Source organism: Musa acuminata, chromosome BXJ2-7, assembly GCF_036884655.1.
Source record: "Musa acuminata AAA Group cultivar baxijiao chromosome BXJ2-7, Cavendish_Baxijiao_AAA, whole genome shotgun sequence".
Lineage (NCBI taxonomy): Eukaryota > Viridiplantae > Streptophyta > Magnoliopsida > Zingiberales > Musaceae > Musa > Musa acuminata.
Genome location: NC_088344.1, coordinates 24,368,010 through 24,389,319, shown reverse-complemented (window position 1 = coordinate 24,389,319; position 21,310 = coordinate 24,368,010).

Here is a 21,310-nt window from a genome sequence, read left to right as displayed (position 1 = left end):
CCCTCTATGCCCAATATCGAGCTGGCCGTGAGTCATACCTGTCAGAACTCCTTCTAACTCAGTGAATTATTATCTCTGTAATAATTCACTCGACTCATCGACTACGGACGTACTAGGCCACTATGCCGTAGTCCCCAGACGATACAGGGGAATCCAATCCATTGGATCTGTCTGTCCTCATTTACCATGTACCTATAGTCCCTCATCCATCTAATATCCCAGAGACCGTATATCGAGCATGGTGCTGTCAGACCCATACGGTTTCTATTCGAGTCTCGCTCTAATCGGATTCTCCCGGAGAACTCTTTCTCTCTCAACCCGAATGACCCTGGCCAGGGATTTGTCTGAGTAAGAACACATAGGATATTCCTCTCATGACGCCGAGAGTGGATGATCCTCTATTAACACTCAATAGCCCTCGTAAGGTCGACTACCACTCCCAATGACCAGCTGTACTAGATTTGGGGACAGCCAAACCTATAAGTCTAGTATCAAAGAGTGGAGCACTCATACAGGACATCCTTGGTGTCTCAAGTCTAAGGACCAGATATACCACTAGGACTACGGAATCGCTGTCTGACAATAAGGCATCATCAACCATCCAGCATTCCGTAAGCGGATCAATCAGTGAACTCATTCTCCAATGAGCACCTGTACTGTATCCCTAGTGTCCCTACACGAGCAGCTATGAGACCAGCTGCATCCATCATATGGACGGGTATACAGCACACCAGTCTATCCGGTTATCACGATGTCCCTCTCGAGTAACCTATGACCGGGATTATTTAGGATATGTGTTTAAAGGTGAATCGATCTCATTATCGTGATCTCATCACGATCCGATTCTCATTGCACAAATCCAAGGACATCACAATATATATATGCATTTATGCAAAAGTTATAAAGTGATATACGCCAAAATATAATAAGCAAAAAGATTCTGTATCAAGTCACACGTGCCATCACTCACGTGATTGGCTTGCTGGGCACCTATGACTAGCAGGTACTACCACTGAACATTGACACTGGGCAGTACCATCGCCCAATCTGACAGTACCACTACCTAGTCTAGTAGTACTATCGCTTGATAGAACCTCGAAGACTTTGCTCTGACAGTACCACTACTTTATAATATTAATTGTCGGTGGTATCATCGCCTAGACCTCCTAGGAGGCTAAGCCTCAAGCAGTTCCACTACCCACTCTAGGCGGTGCCACCGATTAGCATGGCTCCGAGTGGCCGAGTGGGCCATACATCCGGCCCAATTTAGCCTTGTTTTGGGCATAGTTGGCCCTTAACTAAGTTAGTGGGATTACCTCCCAATTCTAACACAATTTAAATTCTAACTACGATAATTAAGGCAATAATTAAGCAATCTTTATCTGGTATGTCAATTGTTCTTCCGGTGAAATCTCGACGAACTTCTGGTGAACTCTAAACACGCTTTTGGCTAACTCCTGATGAACTCCGAACAAACTCTTAACGAGCTCCCAATGAACTCTCGGCGAGCATTGGTGAACTCCCGATAAATTCTTGGCGAACTCCCGACGAATTCTTGGTGAACTCCCGATAACTTCTTGGTGAGCTCCTAACGAACTCTCGGTAAACTCTCAATGAACTCTCGGCAAACTCTCGATAAACTCTCGGTGAGCTTCTGGCACATCATCAGAATCTTTGACATATCACCTGATCTTTGACTCCGGCCCAACATATGCTTTATGCCTTATTCATTATCATAGTTAATCCTACAATATTTATCTCAACATATGGATTAGATCAATAATTTATCAATTGATTATACCATCAAAATCCGAGATTCAACAATCTCTCCCTTTTTGATGATGACAACTAATTGATGACGGAGTTAGCCTTAACTCCCCTTATCTATATGTCATATTGAGATAAGCAAACTTGAATTCAAAAGGAATCATGACCTTTGAATTCCAGTAAAACAATTTTGATCACAATGATCGAATGCAATATATCAAATCAAAATTTTAAATGTTTGTGCATCATTATAGTTTCAAATTAAAACATGCATAATTTCAAAACCTTACATTTCATCATCACTTCATGCATGATACCAAAAATAAATCAACATCACTTTGGGCATATCATACATGATACTAAAGCATTCATGATACATCATTTTGGGCATAACATACATGATGCTAAAACATTAAAATTTTAAGTATTTACACTTCATGCATTAAATTAAGATTTTAATCATGATACCAAACATTCATCATTTCTCCCCCTTTGTTATCACTTCATACATTAAATCAACATTTTAATCATGATACTAAAGCATTCATGATACATCATTTTGGGGATAACATATATGATGCTAAGACATTAAATTTTAAGCATTTATCACTTCATGCATTAAATCAACATTTTGATCATGATACCAAACATTCATCATTTCTCCCCTTTTTTAATCAACAAAAAGGAGAATCATTCAACAGTGCAAGTGTTTTAAACTATTCAAGTAAGTTTTATACCAATTTATCCAAGCTAGCAAAAATAAGAAGTTAAGCAAAAACTTTGCATGATAACTACTTTTGCTTTTTGAAATGGGCAAGCTAGTATTTTTTTCTTTAAATGTGCAAGATCTTTTTGGTTATTCTTGAGATTTGAAAGTTTCTTTCTTCCTTTATCATAAAATTAAGAAGAAAAGGAAGAAGAGTAAGGAAGGAATTCATTCCCCATAATAAAAAATCAAGAACCAAATTCATGAAAGTTAAGTTTCATTAAATCAAGCTTTTACTATAGCAAAGAGAAAGGATTCATCATAAAAGATCAAGATATCCATACCAAAAAATCAAATCCCTATTCTTGCAAATGATCATCATATACTAAAAGTCATATTAGGATCGAGTCAGCACTAAGATGTGAATTAGTACAATGGATAAAAACATCAGATTTGAAAATCTTTCATATGTTCGATGAAAACCGATATTGAAAATGTGAGTTTAACTTAAAAGCATATGGAAGAGTGTAATTAGAAGGTAAAGCAAGTAAGACAGTTTGCAATGAAAGTAAAGAGCTTAATAGAAATTCAAACTAGATTTTTATAGTGGTTCAGTCATCGTGACCTACATCCAATTCCAATTCCTCTTCTATCAAGGGCACCGGCATCCACTAACGATCTTCTTTCAATGGGCGAAGATCAACTACCCTTTTACACCCCTCTTCTCTTTTTCATAGGTTTAGGAGACAACCTTTTGCAAACACTCACTCCTCCCTAAATAGAATTCTAAACTTCAAACTAGACGAGGGGATCTCTCAAGTAATTGCTATAGTATTTTCTCACTTTTAAGCTCTCTATGCTTGTATGTATTAACCAGGGATGAGAGGGGTATTTATAGGCTCCAAATGGATTCAAACTTGGAGTCAAAACTAGTCTCATCTTGGGTCTTCTAGGTACTGGCGGTACTACCGCTAGTGTTGGGTAGTACCACTACCTGCAACACTGACACTGGTTGGTACCACTGCCTAGCCTAGCGGTACTACCGCCTGACATAATCTCGAAGACTATGCCACTAATGGTTTCACCTGTTGAGTCAAAATTTAGGTCTTTCACTTAGCCCAACACAGCCTATGCTTGGGCCCAATTGGCTCCTAATTGAGTTGGCCAAATTCCAACCCAATTATGCCTAAAACCTACTTTGATCTAGACAATTATTATAAAGCTAATCAAATGTTATCCAACATGTCCTTGGTTCATCAATGCCTTGTCCGATTCTTTGATGCATCGTCCTCTCTTGTAGCCTATTGCGCAATCGGCCAGTTGACCTCCGTAACTCCGATTTCCTTGGCATAATTTTTTCTCTTCTTAGCCCGATGCTTGAACCCATGACTCGAAGCCTTCTGTCGATACATTGATCGCTCCTTCAGCTTGACGTTCAATCTTCTAACATGTTCCACTTTGACCCAACATGATTCTTCCTACTTTTAATTCTCTCTCTCAAATCGAAGCTTTTTACATCGCTCAAAGCACAGATCATATAAACACTATCAATTGGTTTCATCATTAAAATCCGAGATTCAATAATCTCCCCCTTTTTGATGATGACAACTAATTGATGACGAAGTTAACCTTAAATCTCCCTATTAATATTCCATATTGATAGAACCTTGAATTCAAGTCAAAGCAAATTTAATCATGAATATTTGCAACACATTATATGCATATCATTGCATTGCATGTGTCATTATCATTAGTTTTGCATGCATCATCATAAATATTTTAAATCATCATGGTATCAAAATATCAAAGTATATTATATCTTACCATATATAATTCTCATATCATCATATCTTCTCCCCCTTTGTCATCAATAAAAAGGAGAAGTGCAGCCATCAAGTTTCAAGTTTTATAACATACAAACTAGCAACAATTTTAAGTTGTGCAAGTTTACAAATTTTGGTTCTTAAGATAGGCATTATAGTACTTTTGCTTCTCTTGAGATTGTAAGCTAACAATTCTTTGTGATGTTCAAGATACTAAGTTCTTTCTTCTCTTTTAAGAAATGCAAGCTAGCAATTTTGCTTCCTAACAAGTTTTTCTCCTTATAATTTGTAAGCTAGCAAATTTAGCAAGTATTACATCATATTAGAATATGCAAGCTAATAAATTTTACACATATGAAAGTTAGCAAAATTTTACATCGTTTAAGATGTGCAAGATAGCCTATTTTTGCATCTTCTTGAAATGAGTAACTTAGCAAACATTGCTTTTCTTGAGATTTGCAAGATAACACTTCTTGCTTCTCTTTTGAGATGAGCAAGCTAGCAAATTTTGCTCCCCCTTTGTCATTATAAAAAAGAAGGGATGGTTACAATAGTGCAAAACTTTTCCATTACATCATTTTTCAAATCATCAATTGAAATATATTAAAAAAATTAACTTAATGATGAGATATACAATTCATTAAGACAAATTGTAAATATCAAGGGACAAATTATGATTCTTTTGGATAGTAAAAAGAATAATAATATTAAAAATCTTGATTCATAAGAATCTCAAGTTGTCAAGATTATGATTTATATATTAAAGAAAAATATCAAGTTATAATTCAAAAATTCATAAGAAAATCATGATTCATTTGACAAAAAGATTATCGATTCATGCATTTGAATAAATATTTTTAAACCATCATCATTTCAACTCATCATGCATAATTTCAAAATGTAAAATCATCAAACATGATATAAACATTTATTTTTAAAACATTCATTATTATTTTCAACTCATTCAATTTGTCAAATCAACAAAGTCACTTTAAAGAGATTCAAAATGAAATAAAGAGATTTATCGATCTCTTGAAATGCTAGTGATTTCTTTTCTCCCTTTTGTCATTGTGAAGAAGAGGGAAATAATACAATGGTGCAATTCATTTCCCTTTTTATTAATTTTTAAATCATGACAAAGATAAAGTATCATTCTTAATGGCATAAGGTATCATTTCAGAAAATGATAATTGTTGATTTTCATATCATTTCATCCAAAAATTATAGTATTACATGTATCATTCTAAATCATAAATATTTCAAATCATGATGGTACGAAAATATAAAATTACATTACATCCTACCATGCATGATCATAACTTCTCATTTATATGCATCAATATAATATCATTAGTATTTCATAACATAAAGAATATCAAGAAAAATTAATTGGGTGATGAGATATAGACTTCATGAATACAAGGGAGTCACGAACCAAATTTCAAAGTTGTGAATATTGAAAAATCAAGAGAAAGATTATGATTCTTTTTAGATGACTCAAATAGCGAAAAGAAGAATCATAGTAAATGACAAAAAAGAACCATGGGAGTTCAAAAACAAGATCTTGAATCATAGAAATATTTCAAGTATCAATATCGAGAATTCAAGATCATGATTTAGATAAAGACATTCCTAGAACAAAAGGAGTCACGAGAGAACATATAAATATTTTTGATTCATGTATAATATCTCTTAATTCATTATGAATCATAAAAAAATATAATTTCAAAAAATCATGATTCATTTAGAAAATTTTCCTCTTTAGTAAATAATAAGAAGAAACATAGCAATAATGTCAATCATGATTTATTTGGATAGTAGATAGCAAAAAGAAACATCTGCTAGTCATAGGTGCCCAGCAAGCCAATCACGTGAGTGATGGCACGTGTGACTTGATACATAATCTTTTTGCTTATTATATTTTGGCGTATATCACTTTATAACAATTGCATATGTGCATATATATATTGTGATGTCCTTGGATTTGTGCAATGGGAATCGGATCGTGATGAGATCACGATAATGAGATCGATTCACCTTTAAACACATATCCTAAATAATCCCGGTCATAGGTTACTCGAGAAGGACATCGTGATAACCGGATAGACTGGTGTGCTGTATACCCGTCCATATGATGGATGTAGCTAGTCTCATAGCTGCTCGTGTAGGGACACTAGGGATACAGTACAACTGCTCATTGGAGAATGAGTTCACTGATTGATCCGCTTACGGAATGCTGGATGGTTGATGATGCCTATTTGTCAGACAGCGATTTCGTAGTCCTAGTGGTGTATCTGGTCCTTAGACTTGAGACACCAAGGATGTCCTATATGAGTGCTCCACTCTTTGATACCAGACTTATAGGTTTGGCTGTCCCCAGATCTAGTACAACTGGTCATTGGGAGTGGTAGTCGACCTTACGAGGGCTATTGAGTGTCAATAGAGGATCATCCACTCTCGGCGTCATGAGAGGAATATCCTATGTGTTCTTGCTCAAACAAATCCCTAGCCAGGGTCATTCAGGTTGAGAGAGAAAGAGTTCTCCGGGAGAATCCGATTAGAGCGAGACTCGAGTAGAAACCGTATGGGTCTGACAACACCATGCTCGATATACGGTCTCTGGGATATTAGATGGATGAGGGACTATAGGTACATGGTAACTGAGGACAGACAGGTCCAATGGATTGGATTCCCCTATATCATCTGGGGACTACGGCGTAGTGGCCTAGTACGTCCGTAGTCGATGAGTCAAGTGAATTATTACAGAGATAATAATTCACTCAGTCAGAAGGAGTTCTGATAGGTATGACTCACGGCCAGCTCGATATTGGGCCTAGAGGGTCACACACATATGGTAGGCATTGCGATGAGTAGAGGTTCGGATATGAGATATCCGACGGAGCCCTTGTCTTATTGGATGCAGATCCAATACCCACTAGGGAAGGACCCATTAGGGTCTGACACGGGATCTCTATAAATAGGAGGGATTCACAGCCTCATAGGCTAGAGTCTTTGCTTGCCTTTCCTATTCTCCTCTCCCTCTCCACCTCAGAGTAGGCCTGGAGTTTTGAGAAACGTCGTCGCAACCCTGCTGTGTGGTTCACCGCTAGAGTGGAGGACGCTTGACCTCCTTCACCCTCTCCAAAGGATCTGCAAGGAAACAGGGATATACGATCTCCCAAGGTAACACAATCTACTTTATACGCAGTTTCATGTTTCGCGGATTTTTGCGTACCAATCTTCGCACGACGACGAACATCTTTTTGGGAATCGGGGATTTTGTTTTCTTGTTCTTCCGCTGCGCATGTGATGTCGCCCCCATGATTTCCCAACAGTGGTATCAAAGCCAGGTTGTTCGTGTGAATGATTGGTTTTGAACTGCGTGTGTTGTGTTTAGGAAGAATTTTGACGTCAAAATCGTTGACGCAAAAACAAGGAAGGGCAGCAACAGTTGCTGCCCTCGATCTGCATGCCTGCAGCCACCTACAGCGGCAGCCACAGCCGCAGCCAGGCAGCACAGCGCCGGCGCATGCGCAAGCGCTGTGCCTGCAGTAACCGGCCGGCGGTCTGCTTGTAGCAGGCTTGCTGCTGGCGGGGCTGGCAGCCCACGGGCAGAGGCACCGTAGGGCAGCGGCGCTTGCCGCCGCTGCTCCCGCGAGAGAAACCCCCCCCCACAGGGGCGGCCGCCCGGCGGGACAGCACCGCCTGCGGAGGCAGCGGAGCCCGAAGGGGGCGCCCACCCGCAGCGGCATCGCCGCCAGCGGGCGTGCCGCCTGCAGGCGAGGGCAGTGCCCTCGCCCCGCCGCACAGGCCGCCGCCGACAAGGTGGCGGGCAGCAGCGAAAGGGGGAAAGGGCATTAGGGTTTTCTTGGAAAAAGATAATTTTGCCCATCAAAATTTGAGAAATTCCAGTTTCTGTCTTTTATCTAAATTACGAAAATACCCTTAGGAATTGAGAAATTCCCTACATGTCCCTGATTTCAGAAAAATATTAATTAATTAAAAGGTTTAGTTGATTATTATTTTTATTATTATCTAGTAGTCCTACATGATGATGATTATTTATACATGTGATGTATGATGTGTGAACGGATGATCATGGACCGTGTGATGTGTGTACTTGTGATTATTATTATTGAGGTCCGCGAACCTCCATTATATTTCTCGTTTATTGTCGGGCCTGCGTGCCTATGATTAAGTTGTAATCACATGAGGAGGCGCTGCGGGAGCGTGGATGCGATAGCGGGACCCACGAGACGGACGATCGTGATGCATGGAGATGCATCAAGATGTCGACGGAACCGACGAGGACGAGATGGACGATCACAGGGCATGGAGATGCACCGTTGCACACATAGATCTTGATGTGAGTGATTAGGCCTACTGGCTCAGGCCTAATCATATTAGGTTGTGGTCCATGATCATCTGGTGTGATTGCTTATACACATACTAGATATGTATATATATTTACATGCGATGTAGATATATATTAAATATGTATATGTGTGCCATGTCATATTAGGAGACCAAATCATAGAAACATCTCTCGATAATATTAAGCGGTAAACGTGAGGCAATTAGATTGACCCACGTGGCCTTCCATCGTTATGAGTAGGAACCGATTCCCGGTGTAGGTTGAGTTGGTCGAGTCCCTCGAGACTCACCTATATCGTGATTCGCTATCTTGCTTACGACATAGAGATGTCACCAGTGACCTGAGGGCATGGTATGCTTGGTCGAGTCCCTCGAGGGTATATCATCAAATCAGACTCATCTTGTAACGAAGGTGTTGACTTAACCAAGCATCATGGTTGGTCGAGTCCCTCGAGGCCATGGTGATTCGGAGGCCGAACAGGACGGGAATCACAAGGAGTTATGATCGGCAAGAGTTACCTACCTTTTAGGCTTAGTGTGATTGGTCGAGTCCCTCGAGGTTACACTAAGACGCTGATTGGATCCTGATCTCCACTAGAAGTCTGCCGGAGACTTCCGTTTCACGTGCTGAGGGTGTCGCGTGACTCGTTAGTAAAATAGTGGGAGCATATTAAGATAGAAGTCCATATCTTGATAGTTTATTTCTTGCAAAATCTGCATGTTATTCATTTCTGCTACATCTTTCTTTTCAGAAAATGTCGCTTTCAAATCCCTTACGTGGCATACTTGATGTCAACTGCCTCACTGGTCCAAATTATACGGATTGGCTCCGTAACTTGAGAATTGTTCTCACAGCGGAGAAAATCGTGTACGTCCTTGATACAGTGATGCCTACGCCCGAAGAAGGGGCAAGCGAGGATGAGATCGCTCATTACGTGAAGTACATTGATGACTCCACTCTTGTTCAGTGCTATATGTTAGGCTCTATGACTCTAGAGTTACAGAGACAACATGAAAAGATGGATGCCAGATCCATTCTCCTACATGTCCGCAAATTGTTTGAGGAACAGGGAAGGACTCAACGATATGAGATATCCAAGAGCCTTTTCCGCGCTAGGATGACTGAGGGGACACCGGTTCAAAACCATGTCCTAAAGATGATTGAGTGGATAGAGAAACTCACAGGTCTAGGAATGGTCCTAGAGGATAACTTGTGTGTGGACATTGTGCTTCAATCCCTACCAGATTCCTTTTCACAGTTCATAATGAATTTTAATGTGAACAAGCTTGAGGTGACTCTCCCAGAGCTCCTAAATATGTTGAGGGAGGCAGAGAGTACTATTAAGAAAGAGAAGCTAGTTCTCTACACTGGTGAGACCAGAAAGAAAAGGAAAGCAGAAAGGTCCCTTAAGAAGGGAAAGGGCAAGGGCAAACCAGGTAAAGCAAAGGTTGCTAAGAAAAACCCAGCAAAAGACAAAGGCCAATGCTTCCACTGTGGGAAAGATGGGCATTAGAAGAGAAACTGCAAAGAGTACCTTGCAGAAAGGGCGAAACAAAAGCTTGATAAAGCTTCAGGTACTTTCATGATCAGTCTCCATTTGTCAGACTCTTATGATAACACATGGGTATTGGATACCGGTAGTGCTTATCATATATGCAATTCGTTGCAGGTTCTAGCAAGGCCTAGGAGACTTGAGAGAGGAAAGATGGACCTCAAGATGGGTAATGGAGCAAAAGTTGCTATATTAGCTGTTGGCGAGGTCGCCCTACATCTGCCTAGTGGAGCTTTTATTGCATTAGATGCATGTTATTTTGTTCCTTCTATTATCAAAAACATTATCTCCATTTCATGTTTAACAGTTAGTGGATATAAATTTGTTTTTTAGAACAATGGTTGTTCGATATTATTAGATGATAAGATCATCATGAAAGAAACATTGCATAATGGTTTATTTATGTTAGACACCACTCCACATATCATGAATGTAAATGTGTCCAAAAGGAAACGAGATGAGTTGAACAGTGCATACCTGTGGCATTGTAGGCTAGGTCACATCCATGAAAGAAGGATTCAAAAGTTGCTAAATGATGGATATCTAGATCCATTTGACTATATGTCTTATGCAACTTGTAAGCCTTGCATTCGTAGAAAATTGACCAACTCTCCATTTAGTGGAACTGGAGAGAGAGAGCCACTGAGTTGTTGGAACTCATACATAGTGATGTATGTGGACCCATGTCAACTCATGCCATTGGAGGTTACTCCTACTTCATTACATTTACTGATGATTTCTCAAGGTATGGATATGTGTACTTAATGAAGTACAAGTCCGAGGCCTTTGAGAAATTCGGAGAGTATAAGAATGAGGTGGAGAACCAGACTAGAAAGAGTATCAAAACTCTTCGATCAGATCGAGGAGGTGAGTACTTAAGTATAGAGTTTACTCAGTTCCTCAAGGACCATGGGATATTATCCAAATGGACACCTCCTTACACACCTCAGCTCAATGGTGTCTCAGAAAGGAGAAATCGTACTTTATTAGATATGGTACGGTCCATGATGAGTTTCGCTGACCTACCCATCTCATTCTGGGGATATGCCCTAGAAACCGCAGCTTACCTTCTGAACAGAGTTCCAACTAAGTCGGTAGTGTCTACACCAAATGAGATATGGAAAGGGAAGAAGCCTGATCTTAAGGTTGTTAAGATTTGGGGCTGCCCAGCCCACGTTAAAAGACACAACCCCGATAAGTTAGAATCAAGGACAGAGCGATGCATATTTGTGGGATACCCCAAGGAAACTTGTGGGTATTACTTCTATCATCTCGAGGACCAAAAGGTCTTTGTAGCTAAGAGAGCAGTGTTCCTTGAGAAGGAACACATTCTTAGCGGAGACAGTGGGAGAATGATAGAGTTGAGCGAAGTTAGAGAACCAAGCTCAAGCACCACTCTACAACCCGAGTCTGTTCAGGTACCTAATACACAAGTTTCAACTTTACGCAGGTCTGATAGAGTATCTCATCCTCCTGAGAGATATGTGGGACATATTAGAGGAGAGGATGCTGAGGATATTGATCCTCAGACCTACGAGGAGGCTATTATGAGTATAGACTCCGGGAAGTGGCAAGAAGCCATGAATTCTGAGATGAATTCTATGTACTCCAATAAAGTTTGGAACCTAGTTGATGCGCCCGAAGGTATTGTACCCATCGGTTTCAAATGGATCTTTAAGAAAAAGATCGGAGTAGATGGAAAGGTAGAGACCTATAAAACAAGGCTAGTGGCTAAAGGGTATCGTCAAAGGCAAGGTGTTGACTACGACGAAACCTTCTCACCCGTAGCAATGCTAAAATCCATCAGAATTCTATTGGCTATTGCAGCACACTATGATTATGAGATCTGGCAGATGGATGTGAAAACCACATTCCTCAATGGGAACCTCGAGGAGGAGGTGTATATGATGCAACCTGAGGGATTCGTGTCCAAGAACTGCCCAAATAAAGTGTGTAGGTTGCTTAAATCCATTTATGGACTAAAGCAAGCTTCCCGAAGTTGGAACATAAGATTTGATGAGTCAATTAGATCTTATGACTTCGTTAAGAACGAAGATGAGCCTTGTGTGTACAGGAAGGTAAGTGGGAGCGCTATCACCTTTTTGGTGTTATATGTGGATGACATCCTCATCATTGGGAATGATGTAGGAATGCTATCCACAGTAAAGACTTGGTTATCTATACACTTCTCCATAAAGGACTTAGGGGAAGCATCCTATATCTTGGGGATTAGAATCTATAGAGATAGATCCAAGAGGATGCTTGGCTTGTCCCAGTCCAGGTATATAGAAACCATTGTCAAAATGTTTGGCATTGAAAATTCTAAGAAAGGGCGAACATGGATATGATACCTTATGCCTCAGCAATATGGTATATCATGTATGTCATGCTATGTACTAGGCCTGATATAGCGCATGCTTTGAGTGTCACGAGCAGGTATCAGGCGGATCCAGGCTTGGAGCACTGGAAAGCATTAAAGTGTATCCTTAAGTACTTGAGAAAGACTAAGGATCTTTTACTAGTATATGGAGGTAATAGCCTTAAGGTTGAAAGCTTCACTGACTCAAGTTTTCAGTCTGATGTCGATGATAGCAAGTCGAATTCAGGGTATGTGTACACCTTGAATGGAGGAGCAGTGTGCTGGAAGAGTTCCAAACAAAATACCACTGCTGACTCAACCACAGAGGCAGAGTACATTGCTGCATTAGATGCAGCAAAGGAGGGAGTCTGGGTGAAGAAGTTCATCACAGATTTGGGAGTCGATACAGATAGCGACAAGTCGACTTCCTTATATTGCGACAACTATGGGGTGATTACTCAAATAAGGGAACCCGGGTCTCATCAGAAGTGTTCTGAGGAGGTTCCAGCTTATAAGAGAGATCGTAACCCGAGGAGATGTAGTAGTGGAAAGAGTTCCATCCGAAGATAACATTGCAGATCCATTGACAAAGCCGTTGTCTCAGATTGTCTTTGAGCATCACAGGAGTCTGATGGGGATCAGACACATAGGTGATTGGCTTTAGGTCAAGTGGGAGATTGCTAGGCATAGGTGCCCAGCAAGCCAATCACGTGAGTGATGGCACATGTGACTTGATACATAATCTTTTTGCTTATTATATTTTGGCGTATATCACTTTATAACAATTGCATATGTGCATATATATATTGTGATGTCCTTGGATTTGTGCAATGGGAATCGGATCGTGATGAGATCACGATAATAAGATCGATTCACCTTTAAACACATATCCTAAATAATCCCAGTCATAGGTTACTAGAGAAGGACATCGTGATAACCGGATAAACTGGTGTGCTGTATACCCGTCCATATGATGGATGCAGCTGGTCTCATAGCTGCTCGTGTAGGGACACTAGGGATACAGTACAGGTGCTCATTGGAGAATGAGTTCACTGATTGATCCGCTTACGGAATGCTGGATGGTTGATGATGCCTTATTGTCAGACAGCGATTCCGTAGTCCTAGTGGTGTATCTGGTCCTTAGACTTGAGACACCAAGGATGTCCTGTATGAGTGCTCCACTCTTTGATACCAGACTTATAGGTTTGGCTGTCCCCAGATCTAGTACAACTGGTCATTGGGAGTGGTAGTCGACCTTACGAGGGCTATTGAGTGTCAATAGAGGATCATCCACTCTCGGCGTCATGAGAGGAATATCCTATGTGTTCTTGCTCAGACAAATCCCTGGCCAGGGTCATTCGTGTTGAGAGAGAAAGAGTTCTCCGGGAGAATCCGATTAGAGCGAGACTCGAGTAGAAACCGTATGGGTCTGACAACACCATGCTCGATATACGGTCTCTGGGATATTAGATGGATGAGGGACTATAGGTACATGGTAACTGAGGACAGACAGGTCCAATGGATTGGATTCCCTTGTATCGTCTGGGGACTATGGCGTAGTGGCCTAGTACGTCCATAGTCGATGAGTCAAGTGAATTATTACAGAGATAATAATTCACTCAGTCAGAAGGAGTTCTGACAGGTATGACTCACGGCCAGCTCGATATTGGGCCTAGAGGGTCACACACATATGGTAGGCATTGCGATGAGTAGAGGTTCGGATATGAGATATCCGACGGAGCCCTTGTCTTATTGGATGCAAATCCAATACCCACTAGGGAAGGACCCATTAGGGTTTGACACGGGATCTCTATAAATAGGAGGGATTCACAGCCTCATAGGCTAGAGTCTTTGCTTGCCTTTCCTATTCTCCTCTCCCTCTCCACCTCAGAGTAGGCCTGGAGTTTTGAGGAGCGTCGTCGCAACCCTGCTGTGTGGATCACCGCTAGAGAGGAGGACGCTTGACCTCCTTCACCCTCTCCTAAGGATCTGCAAGGAAACAGGGATATACGATCTCCCTAGGTAACACAATCTACTTTATATGCAGTTTCATGTTTCGCGGATTTTTGCGTACCAATCTTCGCACGACGACGAACATCTTTTTGGGAATCGGGGATTTTATTTTCTTGTTCTTCCGCTGCGCATGTGATGTCGCCCCCATGATTTCCCAACAACATCGAGGATAAAAAATCTTGATGCATATAGAATAAATCTCAAGTTATAAATATCAAGAAATCTAGATAAAAATCATGGTTAGCTGAAACTCATCCAAATTCAAATCAATAAATCATCAAAATCACTTTCATAGTCCAAGAAATTCATACAAATAGATTCATCAATCTCCTTTTTGAAAACTCGATAAAATAGAGATTGAGAAATTCTTACAAAAATTATTTTTCTCCTTTTTGTTTGATTTATTTCACACAATTATGCCCAAGAATTTTATGTTAAATCAAAGCATACATCATTGTTTAAAACCAAAAGCCAAAGATAAGATTCCTCACAAAAATCACCAAGACTTCAAATCATCATGCATAATTAAATCATTTAGCATGGTACCAAGACTTTTAACATTTATTATGTCTTACTTCATTATGCATCATTAAACATAGAGCATTTTCAATCAAAATAAAAATAAAAAAGCAATACAAAAATCACTAAGATACACATTATTGCTTCTTAAAACATATATAGAATTAATCTTATTAGGTGTATAAGCATTAGATTTAAATCTAACATTTTGTTCCTTTATCATAAACCATGCAATTGTCATAATTGTTTTTTCAAAATAACTAAAAAAAGAAGCATGATTTTTTTAAATATTTTTTATTTATTAATTTAAAAATAACTCATGAAAAACATCAAGTAATTTCAAAATAAGGTAAATACATTTTGGGTGAGTTACATACCTCATTGTGAAAGGCCACCTCATCTTTATTGGTTTGCTCCTCGTCTTCAAATGCACTCGATTCGTCCTTTGGCAACTTCTTCAATTTTATATAGTCATCTTTAGAGTGACCCGACGTTTTGCATTCATAGCAAGTAGTTGTATTCTTTTTAAGTTTATTTTTATTCTTTGATTCTTATTTCATGAACTTCTTAAGCTTTATTGTTAAGAGTTCAAAGTTATCGTCACTTGAGCTTTCGCTCGAGTGGTCTCTTTAAGTTCTTAGTATCAAATCCTTCCTATTATTTGGAAGGTTGTTCACATATTCATCAAGTTCATTATGTGTCTTACACGTCATTTCATATGTCATTAATGAACCAAAAGTTTTTCAAGTGGGAAATTATTTAGATCTTTTGCTTCTTATATTGCCATTATTTTAGGATCCCAACTTTCTGGAAGAGAACGTAAAATTTTATTGACAAGTTTAAGATTTGAAAAATTTTTACCAAGTACCTTTAAACTATTGATGACATCTATAAAACGGGTGTACATGTCAACAATAGTTTTGTTTAGTTTCATTTAAAATAATTTAAAATCATGCATCAAAATATTTATTTTAGAGTCTTTAACTCTACTAGTGCATTCGTGTGTAGTTTTAAGAGTGTGCCAAATATCATACACAATTTTAATAAAATCATGATTAAATTTATTTTTGTATAAGGCACAAAACAAGGCATTCATAACTTTGGTATTTAAAGGGAAAGTCTTCTTCTCCAACTCATTCTAATCAATTAATGGAAGAGAAGACTTTTGAAATCAGTTTTCAATAATATTCCATAAATTTAAATCAATTGAAAGCAAAAAAACTCTCATTCGAGTTTTCCAATATGTGTAGTCCGTCCCATTATACATAGGAGGACGAATGATAAAAAGTCCCTCTTGAAATCCGAAAAGAGTCATTTTTCTTAGTTGTTAAACTAAACGAGAAAAAACATGTCTCTGATACCAACTGTTAGGATCGAGTCGGCACTAAGAGGGTGGGTGAATTAGTATAGCAGATAAAAATATCAGTTTTGAAAATCCTTCGTACGTTCAATGAAAACCGATATCGAAAATGTGAGTTTAACTTGAAAGTATATGGAAGAGTGTAATGAGAAGGTAAAGCAAGTAAGGCAGTTTACAATGAAAGTAAAGAGCTTAATAGAAATGCAAACTAGATTTTTATAGTGATTCGATCATCGTGACCAACATCCACTCCCGATTCCACTTTCGTCAAGGCCACTGGCATCCACTAACTATCTTCTTTCAATGGGCGAAGATCAACTACCCTTTTACACCCCTCTTCTCTTTTTTATAGGTTTAGGATACAACATTTTACAAGCACTCACTCCTCCCTAAACAGAATTCTAAACTTAGAACTAGAGGAGGGGATCTCTCAAGTGATTGCTACAGTATTTTCCCACTTTTAAACTCTTGGTGCTTGTGTGTGTTAACCAGGGATGAGAGGGGCATTTATAGACTCCAAATGGAGTAAAACTTGGAGCCAAAATTAGTCTTATTCTAGGTCATTCGGGTATTTGCGGTACCACCGCTAGTGCTAGGCGGTACCACCACCAGTGCTGGGTGGTACCACCACTTGCAGCACTAACATTGGGCGTTACCACTGCCCAGTCTGGTGGTACCACCACTTAGGAGACTATGTCTGGACGGTACCACCGCCTGACATAGTCTCGGAGATTGTGCCATCGACAGTTCTACTTGTTGGGTCACTATTTGAGTCTTTCACTTAGCCCAACACAGCCCATACTTAGGGCCAATTGGCTCCTAATTGAGTTGGCCCATTTCCAACTAATTATGCTTAAAACCAACTTTGATCTAGACAATTATTGCAAAGCTAATCAAATGTTGTCTGGCATGTCATTGGTTCATCGACGCCTCATCCGATTCTTCGACACATCATCCTTTCTTGCAGCCTATTGCCCAATTGGTTAGTTAACCTCTACAACTCTGATTTTCTTGGCACAATTTCTGCTCTTCTTGGCCCAAAGCCTTCTACCGATACGTCGACCAATTCTCCGACTCGACGTCCAATCTTCTGACATGTTCCACTTTGGCCCAACATGATTCATCCTGCTTTTAATTGTCTCTCCCTAATCGAAGCTTCCTGCATCACTGAAAGCGCAGATCAGATAAATACTATCAATTGGTTTCATCATCAAAATCCGAGATTTAACAAGTCCATGAATAAAAATTCTTCTTTTGTGAGTATGAGTAGAGTGAGGAAGATTTTATGGGAAAGGATCATCAAATGAAGGATAAAAAATCCATGAATCAAGGTCTTCTTTTATAAATAGAAAGAGAAAGGATTCATATGAGATGATCTCGATTTAAAAGAAAATTTCAAGTTATAAAAAATTGATAAATTCAAAAATATACAAGAGGAACTCAGAAGATTTAATATGTCTAATTCTCTTCTAATAAAATTAAATTATTCTTCATTCAATGGTTTTGTAAAAATATCTGCTAATTGATGCTTTTTATCAATAAATTCTAAAGATATATCATGATTATTAACATGATCTCTAATAAAACGATGTTTAATATTAATATACTTAGTTCTAGAGTATTGAATGAGATTCTTGGTTAGACATATTGTACTAGTGTTATCGTATTTTATAGGAATATTTTTCAAATAAATTCCATAATCTTCTATAGAATTTTTTATTCATATAACTTGTGCACAACATGTACCTACTATTATATATTCAGCTTCGGTTGTAGATAATGCAACGGAGTTTTGTTTCTTAGAAGCCCAAGAGACAAGTGCATGACTTAAGAGTTGATATGTTTCAGATGTACTTTTTCTATCTATTTGACAACTAGCAAAATCAACATCGGTATAAGTAATTAATTCATGATCTCAATTGAGATTTGTTTCTTGGAAGACCAAGTGACAAGCGCATGACTTATGAGTTGATATGTTTCAGATGTACTTTTTCTATCTATTTCACAACCAGCAAAATCAGCATCGGTATAAGTAATTAATTCATGACCTTTAGTTTTTGGATACCATAATCCTAGATTAGGAGTTCCTTTTAGGTATCTAAAAATCCTTTTAACAGTTTTTAAGTGAGATTGCTTGAGATTAGATTGAAATCTAGCATATAGTCCAACACTAAACATGATGTTGAGTCTAGTTGTTGTTGAATCTTGGATTTTGATGATGAAACCAATTAATATGTTTGTGATCTAATCTGCGTTTAGAGTAATGCAAGACTAGCTTCGATCAAGGAGAGGCAAATTGATTAAAGCAAGAGGAATCGGATGTTAGGCTGGAGTTGAACATGTCAGGAGATTGGACGTCGAGCCGGAGGATTGATCGATGTGTCGACCGAAGGCTTCGGTCCGTGAATTCGGACATTAGGCCAAGAAGAATCGGAGATTGCGCTAAGGAGATTAGATATTGTGAGAAGACAACATACTGATTGGGCAATATATTGAAGGAGAGGATGATATGCTGAAGGATCGGACGAAGCATCGGATGAACTAATGACATGACTAGAAAACATAGGATTCACTTGTAATTAATTATGTCTAGATCAAGTTAGTTTAGAATCTAATTGACTTGGCTTAGAATGTAATTAGATTAACTCAATTAGGGGCCAACTAGGCCTGAATTAGGGCTATTTTGGGCCAAGAGAAAGGCCCATTCAGTGACCTAAAAGTTGGGTCAAGCGATGGCATCGCCGGTCCAGGTGGTGACATCGCCAAAAGCTCAATCTCCGAGACACAATCTCCAAGATTGTGTCAAGCAATAGTATCACCAGACTGGGCGGTAGTATCACCCGGTGTCAGGCAGTGGTACCGCTAGTCTAGGCAATGGTATCACCCAGACATAGTCTCCCAAGCGGTGGTACTGCCCACTGTCAATGCTGTAGGCGATGGTACTACCCAACACAGGCAGTGGTACCACCGGGACCCGAGAAACCGGGGATGAGACCTTTTTTTGCTCTAATTTTGAAGTCATTTGTGGTCTATAAATTGTGTTGAAAAATGAGGAAAGAATACTTGAGAAAAATTGAAAAACTTCCTTAGGATTTAGGATCACTTCTTCCTAGTATTTAGAAGTTCATCTAAAGGGAGAAATGAGGTCTAAAAATGAGAGGCTTGTAAGGGTTATCTCTTAAACTCGTGAAAGGGAGAAAGAGTGTAAAAGGGTAGTTGATCTTTGCCCAATGAAGGAAGATCATTAGTGGATGTCGATGGCCTCAACGGAAAAGGAATATAGAGTGGATATAGGTCATGATGATCGAACCACTATAAAAATCTAGTTTGCATTTACTTTAAGCTTTTTATTTTAATTACAAACTGATTTCTTACTTCATTATGCTTCTATATGCTTTCAAGTTTAAACGTCTTTTTGATATGAGCTTTTATCATATGAAGATTTCTGAATCGACGTAATTTTTATCGCTGCACTAATTCACCCCCCACCCCCTCGTAGTGCCGATTCGATCCTACTAGTTGTTGTGAGGTATAATAAACTACCTATCATACCCCTATAAGTCTTTTAATCAAAACATTCTCCATTAATGTCCATATCTAATTTTGTAGAAGTGTTCATTAGTGTATTAATAGCCTTAGCATTATCTATATTACATCATTTTAATAGATATAAAGAATATTTTGTTTGATTAATAAAAAAATCTATTACTAAGTTGTTTGATTTGTAAAATTAAGAAAAAAGTTAATTCCCCCATCAAACTCATTTTGAATTCATGGCTCATACTATTGACAAAAGATTCATATAAAGACTTATTTGAATATCCAAAAATGATATCATCAACATAAATTTGAACAATGAGAAAATCATTTTTAATATGTTTGATAAACAATGTAGTATCAACCTTGCTTTTCATAAAATTATATTAAATAAGAAAAGAATTAAGCCTCTCATACTAAGCCCTAGGGGCTTATTTTAATCCATAGAGAGCCTTAGTCAACTTAAATAGATGATTCGAAAAGTTAGCATTCTCAAATCTAGGAGGTTGTTCAATATAAACTTCTTCACAAATAAAGCCATTAAGAAAAACACTTTTAACATCCATTTAAAATAACTTAAAATTATTACAACTAGCATAGGTAAGGAGAATCTTTATAGCTTCAAGTCTAGCCACAAGAGCAAAGGTTTCTTTATAATTGATACCTTCTTCTTAGTTGAAACCTTTGGCCAATCTAGCCTTGTTTCTAATTGCGATACCAATTTTATATTGCTTGTTTCTAAAGACTCATTTAGTACTAATTATCAAATAGTCACTAAGTCTAGGAACAAGCTTTCACACCTCATTTCTCTCAAATTGATTTAATTCCTCATGCATTGCAATAACTCATAAATCATCTTTCAAGGCCTCGTCAATACATTTAGATTCAATTTGAGATAAAAAGACTGCATTCGCATAAAAATTTTTAAGAGAAGAATAAGTTGAACATCTTTTGATGTGTCTCCAATGATTAGCTCCTTAGGATGAGCATATACATACTTCCAATCCTTAGGTAAGGATTTTCTTTGGAAAAAAATGCATATATGTTACTAGTGGGAGGAGAGAGTTTATTCAAATTTAAACTATCAAAATCAAAATCATCATCAAAATTATTTTTTTAAATTCAAAAACCTTATTGAAAATAACATTAATAGATTCTTCTATAACTAAAGTTTTTTATTAAACACACAAAATGCTTTAGAAGTAGAAGAATAACCAAGAAAAATGCCTTCATCAGATTTTGTATCAAATTTTTCTAAGGCATCTTTTTCCTTTGAAACAAAATATTTACAACCGAAAA